This window comes from Emydura macquarii, unplaced genomic scaffold, assembly GCF_026122565.2.
Source record: "Emydura macquarii macquarii isolate MOO-44397 ecotype Brisbane River unplaced genomic scaffold, CSIRO-AGI_Emac_v2 contig_2676, whole genome shotgun sequence".
NCBI classification, from domain to species: Eukaryota; Metazoa; Chordata; order Testudines; family Chelidae; genus Emydura; species Emydura macquarii.
In genome coordinates, this window is record NW_027132813.1 from 33,535,843 (window position 1) to 33,555,857 (window position 20,015).

A 20,015-nucleotide genomic window follows, 5' to 3' on the forward strand; every position below is an offset into this window, starting at 1 on the left:
ACTGCCCCCCGCTGACCTCCCCGACGAGCTGCCCGACCTACTGCCCCCTGATGAGATTGAGGGGTTCTGCAACCTGCCCCTGGGCACCTACCCTGACGAGGTAGACTGGATGGAAACACACTGGGTGCCCAAGGGAAAGGGGGAAGGAAGTAACCCAGGGGAGGGGCCACCAGGTCCGGGGACTGGGGAACCGGACCGTGAGTCAGCGTGTTGCGGTTGGAACCCCACTGACTCCATGGCATACCCCTCTGCCACGGCTAGGGACCTGGGCTGGGACGCAGTGGAGTCGAGTGGGCCTGTGTCCCCCTCCCCCTTCCCTGACCACCCTGGTGGTCTCTGAACTGTGTGTTGCCCTGTTTTGGGGTGCCAGACTGTGTGCTGCCCCGCCTGGGGCCTTTGAACTGTGTGCTGCCCCATTTGGGGGTGCTAGGCTGTGAGTTGCCCTGCCTGGGGCTTCTGGACTACTTGCTGCCCACTGGGGCACGGGACTACTTGCTGCCCGTTGGAACTGGAGCTATTGCCTTTGGGCAGCCAGACCCAAGCCCGGAGACTGTTTCCCTGCCCCGGGCTGGGCCAACCCCTGCCGGCTCAGGGTAGGGAGTGGGTGTGGCCTCCCTCCAAAACGGACAGGGAGGGATGGCCAACCATTCTATAGTGATGTTGTTATAAACAACATCACCTAAGAGCTTAAAGGCAAGAACAATGAAACTCGAAAAATTTGTTGTCATCTAGTTTTCTTGAACACATGCCTTCATTGGAAGATGAACCTTTGCCTAAGTAGAATTTTGCAGAATTGTCTATTTAGTGCAAATCATGTCATCAGACATTCTTGGCAGAAAAAGTCATTAGGTTCAATACAGACCATCTAAACTCTATATAGGATTACCTTGGATGTGCTGAGTGGCCATTTATCTTTATTCATAAACAATATTTTTACTTCCTTGCAGTCTCTGGAGATGATTTTTAATCCATTGGAAGGAATAATAATGTAAGCATAATATCACTTCTGAAAAATGCTTACAGTAATTGTACTAAAATAATGGTAAGCTTTCCTCTCAAATTGAGAACAGCCATAAAAGGCAAACACCACACCTCTTTGCTCACTGTGTTCTGTGAACCAGAAGTGAAATTCATCCCTTCTGCAATGCAGCCCGAGCGACAGCTTTGTGGGAGATTAAGTGAGCTTTGGAATTCAACCTATGCCTCGGGAAAACAACCCGCAGCTCATGGGTTTGGATGGTGGCTGTTGTCCTGAGACGAGAGGGTGTATCTGTGCAAGCTTTAGGCCATGGGTGCTAACTGATTTCAGATCCGTTGGCCTTTCCCTTGATCCATCCCCAATGCGGTACAAGCTGCTTGGAGCTAGCATAATGCTTCACTCTCCTCTCACTGCACCCTCCAGAAGGGTACTGAGTTACTTCTGCAATGCACAGGGGATTGGGTAGGCTCTCCTAGGTAAGTGAATTTTATCCCATATGTGCTGCACAGTATCTAGGCACAGCTGGTTGGTACACTTAGCTTTTTATTTCCATGTTTTTGGTGGTTTGAGTAAGAACCTTAGCAGTATGTTATTGGTGTTGTGAATATTCAATGTATTAATACACAGGAGCATAGAAAACAAGCAAAGGCAAACAAAAAACTGTTACTGACATTGATGACTGTTTCATTGTCTTTATAGTGCCTTATTGTTATGGTGTCAATACAAGAATGTGAGCCATTCCCATCAAAAAAACATCCTTCCATTGACATTGTCAGGTTTATGAACACACTGAACCTAATAAGATGTCCAAATGGAAACGGTACCATTTCTGTATACAGCATCTCACTCACTCCACTGACAATATAAAATGTCCTCTGGTAATTCCAAACCACAGTAATATCTATGGAACCATTATAATACATATCACTGCCTGAATGCTTTGGCATATCCTTAGAAGATCGTCATCAAAGATGAATTATCCCTGGGCCACTGATTGGCTCAGACAGGCAGATGGGAAGGGATGGGGGTTACATAGATTGCTGTGCTTGTATCATGCCTGTTGCCTTTATGGATGTCCCATTGGAGCTAGCACAGTTCTTCACTCCCCTGTCACTGCACCCTGTACAGAGTTACTTCTGCAATTCACAGGGGATTGGGTAGGCCCTTCTAGGTGAATGGATTTTATCCCATATGTGCTGCACAGTATTTAGGCACAACCAGTGTGGAATAAAAGTCTCTGTTGGCCTTCACTGCACGTTCCTGCTCCCTGTTGGTGCCAAATCAAGCTTGCCCTTTCTCCTTTTATTGCTGGTCAGTCAGATGGTAATGTTAACAGATGGTACAACTGTTCCCTGGGCAATGTTTTGTTGCATTGTGCTTCACCCCGCTGTAAATGGTTGAATTAGTACTTCATGGTATAGCCAGAGCTCTTGCTGATGATCCATTTTGCAATCAGTTAGGAATTTTTTCTGACAGCAGGCTAGCCATGCAGTTTGTGTGTTTCACTTTCTCCTAGACCATGTGGTAGGTGTCGTGGTTCTTTTTTCTGGCATTGTGTTCAGGCGGTAACATCTTAATGGTAGTGCCTTTTGTAACATTCACATTTATTGTGCCATAGTTTTCATTCTGTGTTGGTTTCCATTTTAAGGAGGAGTCAGTTATGACTGTAGGAGCCAGTTATGGTTTAGTGCTGGCCTTTTAGCCTAATGTGAATGGGGAATAAATGGGTCATAGTGTGTGTTAAAATATGAAGACTAGTTTTACTATCTCTCACACACGTTTAAAGCACCCTCTCACTAGAGCCCACTTCTTTCCACAGTAAAAGGAATTAGCTGGAAATTTCATCTGGTGAAGCTGAAAAGTATTTGACTGGGGAGCATGGAGTGACCTTATTTTGATCTTGGCAATCTGTTATATTGAAGGAAAATGGGACAACAATGACTGATTTACTGCTGATAATTGTAACTGATTGGATAAAATTGTTTCCTAATATTTAACCAAACATAATGTGGGGGCGGGAGGAGACAACACCAAAGAAGCCCACCACGGTAGCATTTAATTTCAGAAAGGGAACTACACAAAAATGAGGAAGTTAGTTAAACAGAAATTAAAAGGTACAGAGAAATCCCTGCAAGCTGCATGGAAACTTTTTAAAGATACCATTCTGGAGGCTCACTTTAAATGTATTCCCCAAATTAAAAAAATATAGAAAGAGGACCAAAAAGTGCCACCAGGGCTAAATAATAAAGTAAAGGAAGCAGTTAGAGGCAAAAAGGTATCCTTTAAAAAGTGGAAGTTACATCCTATTTGGGAAAATAGAAAGAAGCATAAACTCTGGCATGTGAGTTTAACAATATAATTAAGAATACCAAAAAAGAATTGAAGAACAGCTAGCCAAAGTCAAAGTAATGGCAACATTTTTTAATGTATACCAGAAGCAGGAAGCCTGCTAAACAACAAGTGGGGCCACTGGACAATTGAGATGCTAAAGGAGCACTCAAAGAAGATAAGGCTATTGAGGAGAAACTAAATAAATTCTTTGCATCTGTCTTCATGGCTGAGGATTTGATGGAGTTCCTCAAATTTGTCACCTAAAAAGAATGGCTCAAGTCTGGGAAACTGTCTCAGACTGAGGTGGCATTAGAAGAGGTTTGGAATAAATTGATAGATAAAACAGTAATAAGTCACTAGGACCAGTTGATATTTACCCAAGTGTTCTGAAGGAGTTCAAATGTGAAATTGCAGAACTACTGACTGTGGAATGTAACCTTTCATTTAAATCAGCTTCTATACCAGATGACTGGAGGATAGCTAACGTGATGTCAGTTTTTAAAAAAGACTCCTGAGGCGATCCAGGCAATTACAGGCTGGTTAGCCTAACTTCAATACCTGGCAAATCGGTTGAAACTATAGTAAAGAACAGAATTATCAGACACATAGATTAACATGATTTATTGGAGAAGAGTCAACATGGTTTTTGTAAAGGGAAATCATGCTTCACCAATCTACTAGAAGTCTTTGAGGGGGTCAACAAGCATATGAACAAGGGTGATCCAGTTGATATAGTGTACTTAGATTTTCAGAAAACCTTTGACAAGGTCCCTCACCCAAGGCTCTTAAGCAAAGTAAGCTGTTATGGGATAAGAGGGAAGGTATTCTCCTGGATCAGTAACTGCTTAAAAGATAGGAAACAAAGGACAGGAAGAAATGGTCAGTTATCAGAATGGAGAAAGGTAAAAAGTGGTATTCCCAAGGGATCTGGTCCTGGGACCAGTACTGTTCAACATATTCATAAGTGATCTGTGAGGTGGCAAAATTTGCAGATGATACAAAACTAGTCAAGATAGTTAAGTCCAAATCAGACTGGGAAGAGTAACAAAGGGATCTCACAAAATGAGTTGACTGAGCAACAAAATGACAGATGAAATTAAATGCTGATAAGTGCAAAGTAATGTATATTGGAAAACATAATCCCAACTGTACATATAAAATGATGGGGTCTAAATTAGTTGTTGCCACTCAAGAAAGATCTTGGAGTCATTGTGGATAGTTCCCTGAAACATCCACTAAATGTGCAGTGGCAGTCAAAACAGCTAATAGAATGTTGGGAATCAGTAGGAAAGGAATAGATAATAAGACAGAAAATATGATCTTGCCTCTTTATAAATCCATGGCATACCCATATCTTGAATGCATGCAGATCTTGTCACCCCATCTCAAAAAAGATATATTGGAAAAAGTACCAAAAAGGGCAACAAAAATGATTAGGGATATGGAACAGCTTCCATATGAGGAGAGATTAATAAGACTGGGATTTTTCAGCTTGGAAAAGAGATGACTAAAGGGGGACATGATAGAGGTCCTTAAAATCATAACTGGTGTGGAGAAAGTAAATAAGGAAGTGTTATTTTCTCCGTCTCATAACACAAGAATGAGGCGTCACCAAATTAAATCAATAGGCAGCAGGTTTAAAATGAACAAAAGGAAATATTTCTTCACACAACACACAGTCAACCTTTGGAACTCTTTGCAGAAGAAGTGAAGTCCAATACTATAACAGGGTTAAAAAAAGATGGCTATTAGCCAAAATGGCAGGAATTCAAAACCATGCTCTGAAGTGTCCCTAGCCTCTGTTTGCCAGAAGCTGGGAATGGACGACAGGGGATGGATGACTTGATTTTCTATTCTGTTCATTCCCTATGATGCACCTGGCATTTGGCCACAGTCGGGAGACAGGATACTGGGCTAGATGAACTAGATGGCCTAACTCAATATGGCCATTCTTATTTTCTTATGTTCTTCTTTGTGTCCACGTTTACAATCCCGATTTCAAAATGGTAGCAATTTGTGACAGGACATCAACATCCATCACAGCTTGCTACTTCTCACTTTTGTCATCTTGTAGTCCAGGGATAGCATGTTCTGACGGATGGGACTACCTCTGTCACAATTTGCTACCTCTCACCTTTCGCAAACTATGGTAGCAAATTCTGTCTGTCAGACCACTGAAAAGGTAGCAAAATCTGACTGGGCAGCAAAAAAAAGAACTTCTTACAGTAAATGTTAGGGGTAGCAAAATCTGCTGGTAGCAGTTACTGCCACTACACTCAGCTAAGCGCTAGCATGGAGGGAGAAATAAAGTGCAGCTGGTCAAGGATTCCTTCCTGAAAAAACACTGCATTACCTTTGGAGGAAGGGGGAACCAGGAAACAAATTGTTACTCCTGGATCAGTTGCAGCTATGTGCCACCCCTTATTCAGGGCAGCTTGTAGAGTTAAACTAATGTGTAGTGAATAGCACAGATCTCTGCAACACACACTGACAAGGGAGCTGCTGTGGTGACAGTTTGACAGTAAACAGAGTAGAGTTAATAAATAGTGTGTAGAGCAACAAATACAGCAGAATCCACTTAACCAGGGCAGCTGAACGAGAAGACAGTTTTAAAAATTAGTCCCCAAAAACTTAAAATAAAATTATATCCCGATCTTGATACTATTGCATGAATCAGTCATGTTTATTTGGTCTTCGTTTCTTCTTCTATCTTCATTTGATAATTTTTGTATTAAAAGATGGGAGCTCAGAATTTCACATGTATTTAACACCTGCGTAAGCACCACTTATCTACTTAGCAATGGCTGAAGGTGTCCCCATTAAGAAGAATTTATGCTTCCTTGATTAAGCAGAATTCATTCTTATTCACTATTATTAGACTAAACTGGCTCCTGGGATGTCCCAATTTAACAGGCACACTGGTCAAGCAAGTCTCGATAAAGTAGCCAGCTTGATAAAACCAAGTGTCTGGTAATACTAGATGGCATAAAGGAAAAAGATAAAGCAGAACTACAAAAGCAGGGAGGGAGATTAGAGACTCTTGAGAAAAGGAAGATTCTTTGAGACAGACTATAAAGTTTTTTCATTTGAAAAGCTGTCTGGAGCTCTAGTCTTATCATGCTATGACATTTATTTGGTTCAATATAACAATGTAAGAGCACTTCTATGAATGTGAGTGTGACCTTATATATTCTCCAGGTGCTACCTTTATTGTTGTTGACATATCTAAAGCTGCACTGGTGCCAAGTGGAAAACACTGTGAAAATACATTCTGTTTGTGGACAATTCTGCTAACAGATAATATTTTTTTGTAATTGTCTTCTATTCTTAACAATAGAGACAGTTGCAGGTATACAGAATGTTTGTTCCTGATGGGTTCATTGGCTTCTGCTGTTTATTCTTGACCTGAAGCCATCACCTTTGGTAAAGTCCTTTAGTTGCAGTGGAAATGATAATGATATTATAATTCTCTGTTTGACTTTAGAGGGTCAGCAGGATAAACTGTTAAGAAACAAAGATTCTGCATGCATATACATCCTTGGTAATGTAAAAGAATGGGAGATAATATAAAAAGAATATCAATTCTTCATTCTCTCACTTTCATACAACAAAATAAAATTGAAAACATCATGGTTCCACATCAGTTCCTATCCTCTGTGTCTATGCATTTTAATATAATTACATGATGGTATGTTATGTCGCAAATAAAACATTAATGCATATGCACATTCCATCATCAGGAACTATTTAGCTAGAGCCTACCACAAGGCCCTAGCCCATGAGAAGAGAGCTCCTGTTCTGTGCAGTTTAGGAGCTGAGCAGGAGAGAACCACTCTCTTGTAAACATTAGTTGCTGTGCAGCTTCGAAGCTATAGCAGAGCAGGTCCTCTGCCTGGGCAATTTAGCAAGTGTGCAGGAACGCCCCTCTCAGCTCCTTACAAGGGCCACAAGAACTCATTTTCCTCCCATATGTTGTAGTTTCTTTGACAGGAGCTTCAGCAAAATTAAGCAATAAAAGCATAGAGGCGAGACTGAGGGGTGGGAGGGATCTGCCCAAGCATACTCCTTAGGAACTCACTCTATTTGATTAGATTTTTCAGTATTCAGCTAAGCTAGCCATGTATACACTTGAAGCAAATCTTTCCTTAGCGCCATGCCTTACCTGCTTAGTGAAAAAACCTACTGCACAAGCTGTGTATGCAATGTTATGGGGCATAACTTGGTCAAATAGACAGATTTCTCTAGAACAAGCAAAAACATTTCCCCCCAGTGAGGACCGTTTCCAAGCCAGATTTCAACTTTCAGTCCCTCGTGGCCCCCATGATATCTGAGCTCCTCAAAGACAATAATGGATTTATCCTCATAACACCCCAGGAACAGTGCTAAAGCTGTTTTTAAAAAAAAAAAAAAAAAAAAAAAAAAAAAGAACTCACTTCTCTGCTGAAGCCTTGCTGATGGGGGCCAGGTCCATCTTGCTCATGGGAGCGAAAAAGAAGTGTGGGGGTGACTATATCCCTGCCAGCAGGGCCGACAAGAGAAATCTGAGGCCTTGATACATCATGTTTGCTGGGGCCCCTACCAGGACCCTTTGCCCTAGGCATTGTAGGGGACAAGGGTGCAATGAAAGGAGGGGAGGGGGCCTGGGCCTCTCCCTTGGTCAGCTCTGAACTGAGACTCAGCAGCCACCACCTTCCCTCCCAGCCATGCCCCAGACAACAGCATGGGATGGCCCTGCAGGCAGGGATCCACCCCCCCCAGGAGGTAACAGGCTAGGGCTCCTGCATCCTGACCCAATGGAGGAGCCCCTGCCAGAGTGCCAGGCTGGGAGGGTTGACCCTGGCACTTCCCCCAAGCCCTATGCCCTGGGTGGGCAGCAGTGAGGAGGGGGGTTGCATGCAGCCTGGACACTGGGGCTTTCCACAGGGAATGGAGTGCTGGGGGTCCATGGGATTGCATGCTATCTCCCCTTACATCCAGAGAAGGAAGTGCTGGGACTTTCTGAGCCCAGTCCCCGAGGGCCATGGCAGGACACAGTCTGAAGAGCTCAGGGGGAATCCCTGAAACCCCTTCAGTGCCCTCACTAGCTGTGGAAAGCCCCAGCATGTGGGCTGAAGCCACCTTCCCAGCTGACCTGTCTGGGACAGGGGGCTTGGGGAAGTACTAGAGCTTTCCTTCCCATCCCACAGTGCCAGAACAGGGGTTCTCCACTTGCAGGGGGAGAAAATGGGCACCCCAACCTGGCTATGGGGCCAACCTACATTGCTGTCTTGGCATGACCCAGAGGGGAGGCTGCAGGTGCTGGGTCTCCACTGAGAACTGGACAGGAGAGCGCCTAGGTCCTCTGGTCCCCCCTGTCTTTGTGACCATGTCAAAAGTACAGGATGCTGTGCCAGCCCAACCTCCATAAGTCCCAGAATACCATTCCCCAAAGTTCCAGCACCACTCCAGTGCTGCTTGGGAGGGAGACAAGTTTCATTATCCCCATTTTACTGATGAGGAACTGGGGTATAGGGAGATTAACTGTCATGTCTAAGGGCCACAGGAAGTCTGTGGCGGAGCCAGGAACTGAATGCACATTTTCTGAGTCTTTCCTCCTTGTTTCATCTGTAGAGCTGTTCAAAAAAGTTTACGAGAATTATTCTATAATGAGAAACATGAGTGTGTGAGATGTACATACAGCCCCCTGCCCTAGCCTTCCTTCTACAACATTTCTACAAGGAGCATCTTTCATTGTTTTCCCATAGCTGTTCGTGATTCTTCAAGCTTAGCAAACAAATATAAGGAACTTTTAAAAGCTTTTTCTGTTCCTATCATCAATGCTTCTTCCTGGAGAGCAAGTAAAAAGTTGCAGTGTTTTTACTGATGTTGGTTTTCATTGAAACAGCATGTTGTTAAATTATTTGCCTGGAATATAAAACTTTTCCCACAGACATTGTGTGTCATACTGCTGAGGTTTGATCTTCTTGTGTTGTTTTCTTCTTTGTTTGCAATGGGCTATGCTACGGGAGTCACTGCTGAAAGTTTCAGCTGTGTTTGAAATATAAAAATCAGTGGGTATGAGCAGACTCCAATAGTGGCATATAGTGGTTTGTTTAAGCCAACAGATATTCATCAAGAAATCAACATTTCTACTGACTAGTCTTACTATGCTACCTGGATGATAACTGCTAAATGGATGGAAAAAGTAAAAAAATCTGATTGTGGTCAAACTTATGATGCAGCCAGGAAACTGATAAAAAAGTTCATATTATACAGATGAAAACAGCATGTAAAACATGAATGTAGAAAAATGAACATATAAAAAAAAAGTACAGGTGAGTGAACAAACAGTATCAAGAGCTAATCTGATGCACAATACTGACTGGCCCCAAGAAATACAAGGTATGGGGAAGAGGGAGCAAGAAGACAACAGACTCAGCAAGCTATCCAGCTTGCTGAAATGCATGTACTGTAAAAAACAAACTTTTTGATTACTGGACTGAAACAAGGCTATACAAAACACTTATCTGACCATACATACCTCACAGCACGTTGGAATGAGATATAAGACAAGCATGGAGTGTCACATCTGTGTTCTCTCCTCTTCCAATGCACAAATCACAGTGTGTAGCTGGGCCCAATAAATGAAGTAAGTGCATACCCCTTTGCCAGAACAGGTGCTCCCAGTTTGGCCAATTAAGAGAGCAGGGCAGCACCTGCAGGCTGGGAGTGAGTCAGAGCAGAGTGGGACAGTGAGAAAGGGCAGATGAGCCTTATGAGTTATCTGGGGATAATCCTGGAAGGAAGTAGCAGGTGATTTCCCAGGAGAAGGTTGAAAGTAAGGAGAGCAAAGAGGGGTTTGCTGCCTTACTTCCCTGAGCCAGGGCTAGCGAGGGCTGAAGGTAGGAGCAGCAGAAGGAATTGCTTGCTGTCTCTAAACTGGAATGGGCTGAAAAGTAGGGGAGCAGTAGAGAGATTTACTTGCTGACTTCTTTTGGCTGGAGAGTTGGACCCAGGGGGGAATGCTCCCCTGGTAAAAATAATCTCCTAGCAGAGAGGCTGCAGGGGTTCCCTCTGTGAACTGTGGAGTTGTACCTATTTGCAAACTAGGGGTGGCAGTCTGACAGACTAGGACTGACAAAGAGCCTGAGTGTGGTGCAAGATAGTGGAATGTGGTGTGTAAGGGCTCCCAGCAGAGAGGCTGGTGTGGGTTCCTGCTGAGAAGAGTAGAGTTTTAAGGAGTATATATGCTAGATGTGGGGAAGCTGTCTGCCTGGGACTTTTGGTGGGGATTATTTGAACTATGTTTTGGTATTTGTTGCTAGACTAGAGGATAAGCTTGCATGGAGTTACTGAAAGGGGAAACTGGGGCAGACACACATGTCATGCCACAGCCTGTCCCAGGAAGGCATTCCCAGGTGGGGCCACCCCATGACAAGGTTTGAATTCTGGAGTGCATTCTGGCTGTGATATCTGTGGTGGATATGCAGTACCCTCTGCTCAGACAATCTCAGTCTCCAGATGATTCTAGGAAATGTTGCCTGTGAAGTTGGTACTGAGCCATCCTTTATACCTGGAAGGGCCACTTCTGTAAATAAGGCAAGGAACATAAATGGTAGCCCTTCACTAAAGAGGAAGATCAAGCCATGAATGTGTGTTCTCTGCCTTTTCCCCATCAATACCACTTGTATGTAAAACTCAGCAAGGCTGTGGTGGTACCTACTGTTGAAAATACAAAGATCAAGGTCCTCTATAAGTGACCACCCAATCGGAGGTTCCTTTTGAAGCTTCATGTTTTTCCTCAGCAGCGTGCTGAATGTTAGGAAATTCTGTTCAGGTAACGAACCAGATATAACTCCAAACTGTCTGCTTCTTCTTTCCTCACTTTTCCTTTGGTTATGAGTGGGTTTCCATCTTGTCTGACTTGAAAATTTCTAATTAGTTGAAATTTCTTTTGTGTGTAGCTAAGTGATTCCTTGACTAGACTGGCTTGGGAGGATGCATTTCAAAGCTGATTTTTAAACAACTTGATTTTTTAAATAAAATCAATAGAAATATGGGGACGTTTGTGAAAGTAGCATTAACATGCTGTAAAATTAGTTCATAGTTGTGAAGCTGTCTGGGTCAAACGCTTCAAACATGGGTGCCTAAAGTAAGGTGTATAAATTGCTGTTTTAAAACTTAGAGTCTTGAGTTTCAGAGTTGTTGAGCAACCATAACTGCTACTTATTTCTGTAGGCTCAGCACCTCTGAAAATCAGGGCACTTGTATTTAGGTCCCTCTATAATCCCCTAAATCCTTAATTTTAGACATCCATGTTTGAAAACTTTGACTTTGGCCTTTGTTCATTTGCCAGCATCAGGAGTCTGAGGCATAACATCCAGCTGAATGGGCCTAAAATATGGCTCGTTTGATGTAAACCTGTATTTGCAAGGCTGTGTCATGTGAGATGTCTTTCTTTAATAAAGACATGAAAAAGAGCTACTTTGATGTTTTAAAAACATCTCATGATTCATGAAAAATCTTACAACAACGAACCAGAACATGTACAAGAGGGGAAGAATAGCCAAGGTAACTCATTTCAGTGTAATGTTGCCAAAGTATTTTAGAAACTACAGTGAAGAAGAAAAAGTAAAATAAACAAAAATGATTATCCTTTTAAATCAATGCTGGCTTCAGAAGAGAGGTATGAATATAAGAAATCTTCAAAGGCTCTCCAGTTCAACTTGTGTGTCCCTGATTGGGTTTGTGTTTGTATTAATCCTACCTCCTTACCCTAAAGGGCCAGATCCTTGGCGGTTGTAGATTGACATAATTGATTTTCACTAGGTAAGAGCTGGCTCAGTGTCTTCAATCCTGTCCTTATGCAGAAACCAATCGACAGTAGCTATCTCTAGATCCTTAGTTGCCTCCCTGATAATTTATTTATGTTTACTACCCTGAATTTTCTGTTTTCTGTATTGCATGATGCCCCACTTTCAGATTATCACCTGGGTTTCTGTGATCTTTTTCATATTAGGAATAACTTCCATCTAGTCACCTTCGTCTCCTCATCTCCAATGAGAATAAAATTGCTGGATCAGTCTGACCAGCTCTAAAGCATAAACAGTAAGGGCACATCTTCACCGCCCCAGGAGTGCGCTTCCCAGCATGGGTAGACAGACACCTCTAGCTCTGCTTGAGTTACCATGCTGAAAATAGCATGGGTGTCCCCTCAGGTTAGCTGCCCTAGTGTTTACAAATGTGCCGGGAGCCCCTAGGTACCCAGGAATTTAGCCCGAGTTGATGCCCAGGCTCCCCCAGCTACACTGCTATTTTTAGTATGCTAGCTTAAGCAGAGCTAGTATGTGTCTACCCATGCCAGGAGGAACCTTCCCAGCTGTGGTGTAGAGATGCCCTAAGTTGCCATCTGCCTTCCAGAACAGTCTGTCACTCAGTTCTGGACTGACACACCACATTTCTCTATCAGGAGTAGTGGGTTGCAGTTAGTATGTGATAAAGCAATGCATATGTGAGGGAAAGATTTGTCAGCTGCTATCGTGGATGGCATGGCCTGTGTGCAGGCAGTGCTCAGCTGATGTCCAGGCAAGGCAAGGGCTCAATAGCTGGAGAGAGAAACAGTGAATGCAGCATGGTGCCACCAATGCAACCAGAGATCCAGGAAAAATGGCAGGGCTTTGATGCCTGTGGAGGTGAACTTGGTATAGTATGTGAGGACACTTACACAGCAGACATCCTGGAATAAGACACTGAAGGAACTTGCAGTGCAACTACTGTCTTTCTCATGCTGCAATGCTAGGTGGTAGTGTCAAAACAGTATGTCTCCATCTTTAAGCCAACAGACCTTTTATATTCTTGAAATGTGTGAGCCTGAGGAGCCAGGTTCATTGACTAGGCTCTCTGATCTGTTCAAGTGGTCTGTAAGGACAGGGCTGTGCTAGTGTGTGCCAGGCTCTACACCAATGATTAGAAGAATGGGGAAATGGAATAGCACTGGCTATGGCACAGGTAAGGCCAGTCCAGAAGCTGGTATCCATCACTAGGAAATCCTCAGTGGAGCAACACCAGTTCAGTCGCCACAGGACCACTTGTTGGTAAACTCTTTGGAGCAGGAACCTTCTTTTTGTTCTGTGTTTGTTTAGTGTCTAGCACCATGAGGACCTGGGCTATGACTGGATTTCTAGCCACTATGATAATACAAATAATCTCCCATTCTGGACTGTGGAGACATTTTCCTTTCCATGACAGGCAGGTCCTGTGAAGAGAGCATCAGGGAAATGCATAAGGCGAATACATCGACTCTGTGTCTAGGGCTAGTATTAAACCTTTTTTCTTTTCTTCTCTCTATCCTGTGTCACTATCCAAAGCAAGAAATAAAGGAAGTAGCTGAGAAGTGCACCTAAGATCAGGAGGCACTTAGAATTAACATTGGACTGTGTCTGAGATTTGTCAAGAGAACACCTGACACCATTGAAAGACAAGGTAGAATACTCTATTGTAGAGCTTAACAGAGAACCCACAAGTAAATCCCTCAGTGAGTGTACTTGTCTAATGTAGGATTTGTACTTGATTTTTCTCTAATAGCCACTTCTCTTCTGATTAAGGAAGTGACTAAAGAGTTTTTACCTCACTATCAACTACTTATTTGAAGGAAGACATTTCCCTGATTCTTACATTTTTTTCACCTCTATAGGTATAGATTTTGGTTGAAGTCCAGTTTCCATTTGTCAGGAGATAGTAATAAGTGTCATCTCTACTTTTATTTAAGTGCTGGATGTAAATTAGAGAACAACTACTGGAAGAGTTAAGCGGACCATATGTCTGACTAAAGGAAGGATATTATTTTTATTTGTTGTGATTTATTAACTCTTCCACTACAAAGTTCCTCAAAATTAATAATTATTCCGAGTCATTGTGGGTAAACTTTAGTATCCTTTCTTCATTAGAAAGACTTGGTTTCCTTTCATGTCTAATTTCTATTCTCCTCCTCCTGCAAATGTCAGTATTCAGTAGGCACCATAGGATTTTTTTTAACTCTTCATTTTATAGACGTCCTTAAATCTGATGCATATTACAAAAGCTAATTGGTAAAATCAATTGGATTAATTTCTTACCTTAATGTTAATGACAAATCACAACTTAATTTTAAAAATGAAGAAAAACAAATAAAGAAACAAAACTCTGTTGCTTGGCAAAGAATGCACGTTACTGCTTAGTTAATATTAATATTCCAGAATTAAGAATAATCCATGCCTAAAAATTTAAAATGAGGAAAAAGTATGGTTCGCATATGTTAGCTTGTTTTGGTGAATAAAGGTCAAAACCACAGGGCTGTTAAGAGACTTTACAGCTGTGTATTTTTGCAGCAGGTTTAAATTGATTATAGCAAGTTCATAAAAAATTCTTTTGATAAATTTACTTTCGTGTTATTTTGTTCCCACCAAACTTCAGCTTTGGCTATATTAAATAAAAGTACATTAACGTCACCATCTGCTGTATAGCTTTGTTTTTTGTTCTGGAGTTCAAGCTGAAATGCATTACTGCAAATTACGGGCTAAATCACTGAAATTTGGTGAGACCCCTGCAGTCTAATCCATAGGAAACAGCCAATTCTTCCTGAGTTTTCTATGTTTGATTAGTTGTACTGTAATTAAATAAATTACTAATAGTCTTCTGTCTGGATGTGATTAACTCTACAAGTGTTCATACTTACGTTTTCTAAGCATCTTGTAACACTAAGATTCAGTTTATTCTCATTAACAAGGAGACAAATGAAGAAAGTATTAATGCTATGGGCTGTGTATAACGAGTTGTGTTTTTTATCTTCTGTTTCAACTGCCTGTTTAATGTAAACATTTATAATGATGGTTGCATTTTAATTTAAAGAAATGGAATGGCATTTGACTAAATGGATACATGCCTTTCAGTAGAACAATTAAACATGAACAAAAAGAAACTGGACCATTGATTCCAATCTGAACATATGAATCATAATTTGGGTTGCTGATCTTCCATGTGCATGGAGTTATGAACATAACTGAATTATGACCTGTAAATAGACTTTTTAGCTGTGTTTTCCAGGATCTAAGTTTTATTAAAAGAAAACACAACTCTAGCCCTCTAGCAGTGGTCACAGCCTTTATCCTAAAATTGAACGCACAGTAATCGTGAGTGTGCACCAACAGCCCTACAAGAGAAAGAGAGACCCTTATTTCATCTGTGAGGAATTCTAACTTTTGAAGCTGAGCTACTGGGTCTACTAAGCTGAGCTAGTACTACTACTACTGAGCTGAGCTACTGCAGTAGACCATGGCATTTGCAGAAGCTGTCCCATGTTTCTGCTGGCATTAAATATCAGATCTGCTTGAATTCTCATTTGGGACCCTAATCTAAAAACCACTGGAGTCAATGGAAATAATCCCACTGATTTCAGTAGGCATTGGATTGGACCCCAGTACTTGGATTAGGAGATCTGTTCTAGTCCCTGACCCTGTGGGGCTGCTTTTCTGCACCACCAGTGCTGGATCAAGCCACAACCCCATGCTGAATGCCTGAGTTCCTGGTATTATCACGGACATGTCCCACTTACTCTATTGCTATCTACAGGATTCTAAAATCTAGTCCCGAGCCTACCTCTCTTCTATCCTCAAACGACATTTGGTCCATGGAACTCCCTCCCCCCTTAGCTGGCTAATGTCTGACAAGGCCTGTGTGGAGGGGTGGGGGAGGGGAAGAGCAATGTTTTTTAAACTGTTCCTGGCTCCTACAGCTGTGCAGCCTTTGCATGAGTCCAGCTGTGCCACTGTTGATTCAGCTCTCTGCCACATACAGTGCTTCCTTTAGTTGACTGACAGAAAGCACCATCTGTGGCAGAGCAGACTCACTGCAGCACTGGCACTAATAGACTGATGCCCACTGAGGTAACACAGCAGAAAGGCCTTGAAACAGTTTTTAAAATCATTTAATTACCCCACAGGATGGGGCAAATGAAAGAGGGCTGACAGGAGGTGGTAAATGTTTTTTCATCTGTTGAATACACTCTGACAGCATTCATGCTTGTTCTGCATGTGCCTGACTGGAGGCAAACCATCTGCACAGCTAAGAGAACTGGATCCAAGTGCTGACCAGGATGCACTATCCATCTGAATTTGTACAAGTCACTTAATAACATTGCCTCCATTTCTCCACCTGTAAATTGGGGGTAAGAATACCTCCCTCTGCTAGAATGCAATTCTGGGAGGTAGTCCACAAAAGAATAATCACCTCTAGGCATAGACCTAACATCAAAAAAGTCATTCCAAAAAGTGAGTACTTGGGTTAAGTTGAGTGCATAGAAACAGGGCTCTAATGGAAACTGCTTTGCAGTCTTGACGGTTGCCGTTGCTGTTTGCTTGATCACTATAAAAAGAGAACAATGAGTGGTACATGTGTGTTGTGCGTTTTTTTGGAAAACTTACATGGGCAAATGAAAGTGCTTGTTTACTGATCCTGGACACCAGTTACAGAAATCTCCTTTCCCCATGGATAAAGGGGTGTCTGATACATAAATCTGGATTATGTTTACCTAGTAGCTATTGAAACTGCTGAAGTATTTGCAGCAATATTTGTAGCGCATCTCAGCACTTCCCAATGTTTAAATCTTGTTCTGTCTCAGTAACAAACTATCTGGAAAGAAAATCACCCAGCTATGGACAACAGCAGCATCTTGCTAGGATTTAATATGTTAATCCCACTGCCCATGTTTCCATACTTTCTCCACAGCCGTTAAATGGAATGCATTTTAGTTACATGCACTGGATATGATACATATTAATGGACTCTTACAGTAAATACAATTTAGCAGTTTCATTTACTGTAGCATGTAAATTTAAGTTCCCTGGTGTGGTTTTAAATGAAAAATGCAGCTTCCACAGTATATATCTGATTGTTGATTGGCCTCAGATTGTAAGCATAAGTAAGAAATTGGCTGCTAATTGAAGTAAATTTGTATGGAAAGCATTTATTGTGCAAAATAGTATATTACAATAATTCCTGTTAGCATTACAGTAACTAAAGGTTTGTCAGCATTGCCATTAGCAACTTCCTGGTTTTTTGGGGGGCGGAGGGGAGTATTTTAACTGGGCTGTAAACATTTGCTCTTTGCTGTGTCTTGGCCCAAATTGTATCACCCTAGGAGCAAATGTGTGATACAAAAGTTGGGGAAATAACTGAATGTTGGTTGGTTTTTAAACCTATAGCAATGTAACATATAGAAATGAGACAGACTGGGCTATGCTGATGCAGCTCTCTGACCCTCGATGACCTCACAGCGCACGGAGAGTGGGGTAGTTCGCTATAGTATAATGAACTAAATCAAAAGAGAAAATTTGATGGTGCGGAGAGGGAAGGCCATACTCTCATCTATCTTAGGTAGTCCTATGTCCCCCCCAAAGCAGTAGTATGTGAGCACCTCACAATCCTTAATGTGTTTCTCCTCGATACTCTTGTGAGGTAGCGAAGTTTTATTGTTCCTGTTTTACAGATGGATTGCTGAGACTGAGTGGTGCAAGGGATGTCTGTGACAGAGCAGTGAATGGAACCTGAGTCTCCCATTGCAGGCTGGCACCTAACCACTGAATCCTCCTTCATCACTCATGAATCCTTGCCTCAAAGGCGGTTTCAGTGTGTGGAAGGGGTGACTATGCAAGATAATATTGATGGAATCTCTATTATCCCATGTATTACTCTCTCGCATGGGTTCTACTCAGCAGGAGGGGGAGGATGCTATGTAGAGCAGCCAATGTGATCTCCCCTGGCTTGTGTTATTGGTGGGGAGACTGATGTAAGCAGAGGGTTTGGCTGGGTAACAGCATACAGCTGATCACCCCTGGAAAATTAATTCAAATTCAGCCCAGAGTGGCAATATTTGAAACTTGTTAACCATCCAATAGCTGGTTAGAGCTGAAGGTCCTTGTTCTGTTAATAGCAGACAGACATTTCCATCACAAAAAACTCTGCCCTAGAGAAAGGATGGTACAGGAAACCAGCATTCTATTCCCACCTGTGCTGCAGATTTTTGTGACCTTCGGCAAGTCACTTCATCTCTCTGTGCTTCAATTTCCCATCTGTGAAATGGTGGATAATAAAACTTTTCTTCCATTTTCTCCATCTTGTCTTTTTAGATTGTAAACTCTTTAGGATGGTGACTGTCTTACTATGAGTTTGTACAATGCCTAGCAGAGGGGGGACCGAACTTGGTTGGAACCTGTAGGAATTACCAGAATTCAAACAGTAATAAAAATCAACCTTCTTGGAAGTCTCAACAGAGAGCCCCTGGGCTGAATGGGAATACAGGTTTAAATTATTTATCTGACCCATAAGGTGATCCCTCTGAGTGATGTTGATGCTCATTGCTGAGGTGGTTTGATGAAGCTTGCGCTTCCACACCCTGTGCTGTATTTGTTCTGTGCATGCATGTACAATAGGGCTTCAGCCTGCAGAGGCCTCCATGCAACACCTCTCATGAGACCTATTTTCTCTTTTAACAGTTAGATGGAAACATTTGTTTAAGGAAAAAAGTGTTTAAAATATAAAAAATAAATTTGGGGCACATTCATTATTTTTGAAAACAGAATATAAATTGCTTAAGAGTATAGTGAGGACTGTCAGAACTCAGATGACCACTGAATTTTGTTGAGACATAATTTATTTTTCTTGACATGATAGTACTGACTGTCAGGACAGTTGAGCTCTATAGAGGAGACGACTTTAGAGGGAGAACTCAAGGTTTTCTTTAAGAAACAAACTCCTCAAGAGTTTGCAGATGTTGAGATTACTGCTCAGATCATCTTCGAAGCCCATGAAGGCTACTTATATTTTCAGCAGAGGAAAATAGCCCAAGTCTGGTGGCTTGGATGAGAATCTGCCATGTTTGACTGGAAGGAGTGGCCTCTCTCAGAAGCATGGTTCTTGTCAAAGGCAAGATACTGGACTCACTGCTCTCCATTGATAGGGCAATTTCTATATTCTTAACTGTTTGACTATAAAAGTCTTTATTATGTTTTGGCAGAGTTGGAGAAAAGAAACCTACCAGCACTGTGTACTGCAAACAGCATCATGGCATTAAAACTATGACCTCATACCAAAGGTGAATGGCACAAGTGCCTGTGATTCTTCTGCTGAATGCAGTGGAACCCAAACTAGTCCAACAGCTGATAGGGATGGGTGAATTAATTCTAACCAGACTCAGACTTTGAAAGGCTAATTCAACCTTTCTGGTTCATCTGGTCTGGAACATGTGTGTATGTAAGAGGTGGCTAGAGGTCAGGATCTTCCATTTGTTTGCACACTTTCATCTTTTGCTCAGGATAAAAAAGACATGGTTTTTGGATCAAAGGGAATACTCATGTTATCTCTGGGTATTTTTATGTCTTGTAAAAAGAAACAGACTCAAGAAGGAAGCAAATCTGGGAAGGAAGACAAGCTTTTTTCATTCTCCAGCTCTATCCTGTCCATGGCTGCTAAGACACTGGCAGCCATTAATATAAAATAAGATGAAAAATTGATCCTATATCCTGTACATGGCATTGTTTGCAATCTGTGTGAGAGAGACTTTTTTGATCTCATGTAAAACATTTTACATAAAAATTGGGACCAATAAACTCTTATTAACCAGTGCTACTCTCGTTTCAACTTTTAATATTTCATTTGACATTTTTATTTGTTTGCGATCTCCCCAAAACACTGT

The 20,015-nt window shown here is 42.0% G+C and overlaps 1 long non-coding RNA gene across 1 annotated transcript; it reads left to right on the forward strand.

The window, feature by feature from the left end:
• The first annotated feature begins 10,120 nt into the window (after positions 1 to 10,120).
• LOC137164557 (uncharacterized) lies at positions 10,121 to 19,948 on the forward strand. Its single transcript, XR_010923104.1, has 3 exons — positions 10,121 to 10,191; positions 19,338 to 19,415; positions 19,710 to 19,948. It is a non-coding gene; the product is annotated as an uncharacterized lncRNA (long non-coding RNA).
• The last annotated feature ends 67 nt before the right edge of the window (positions 19,949 to 20,015 follow it).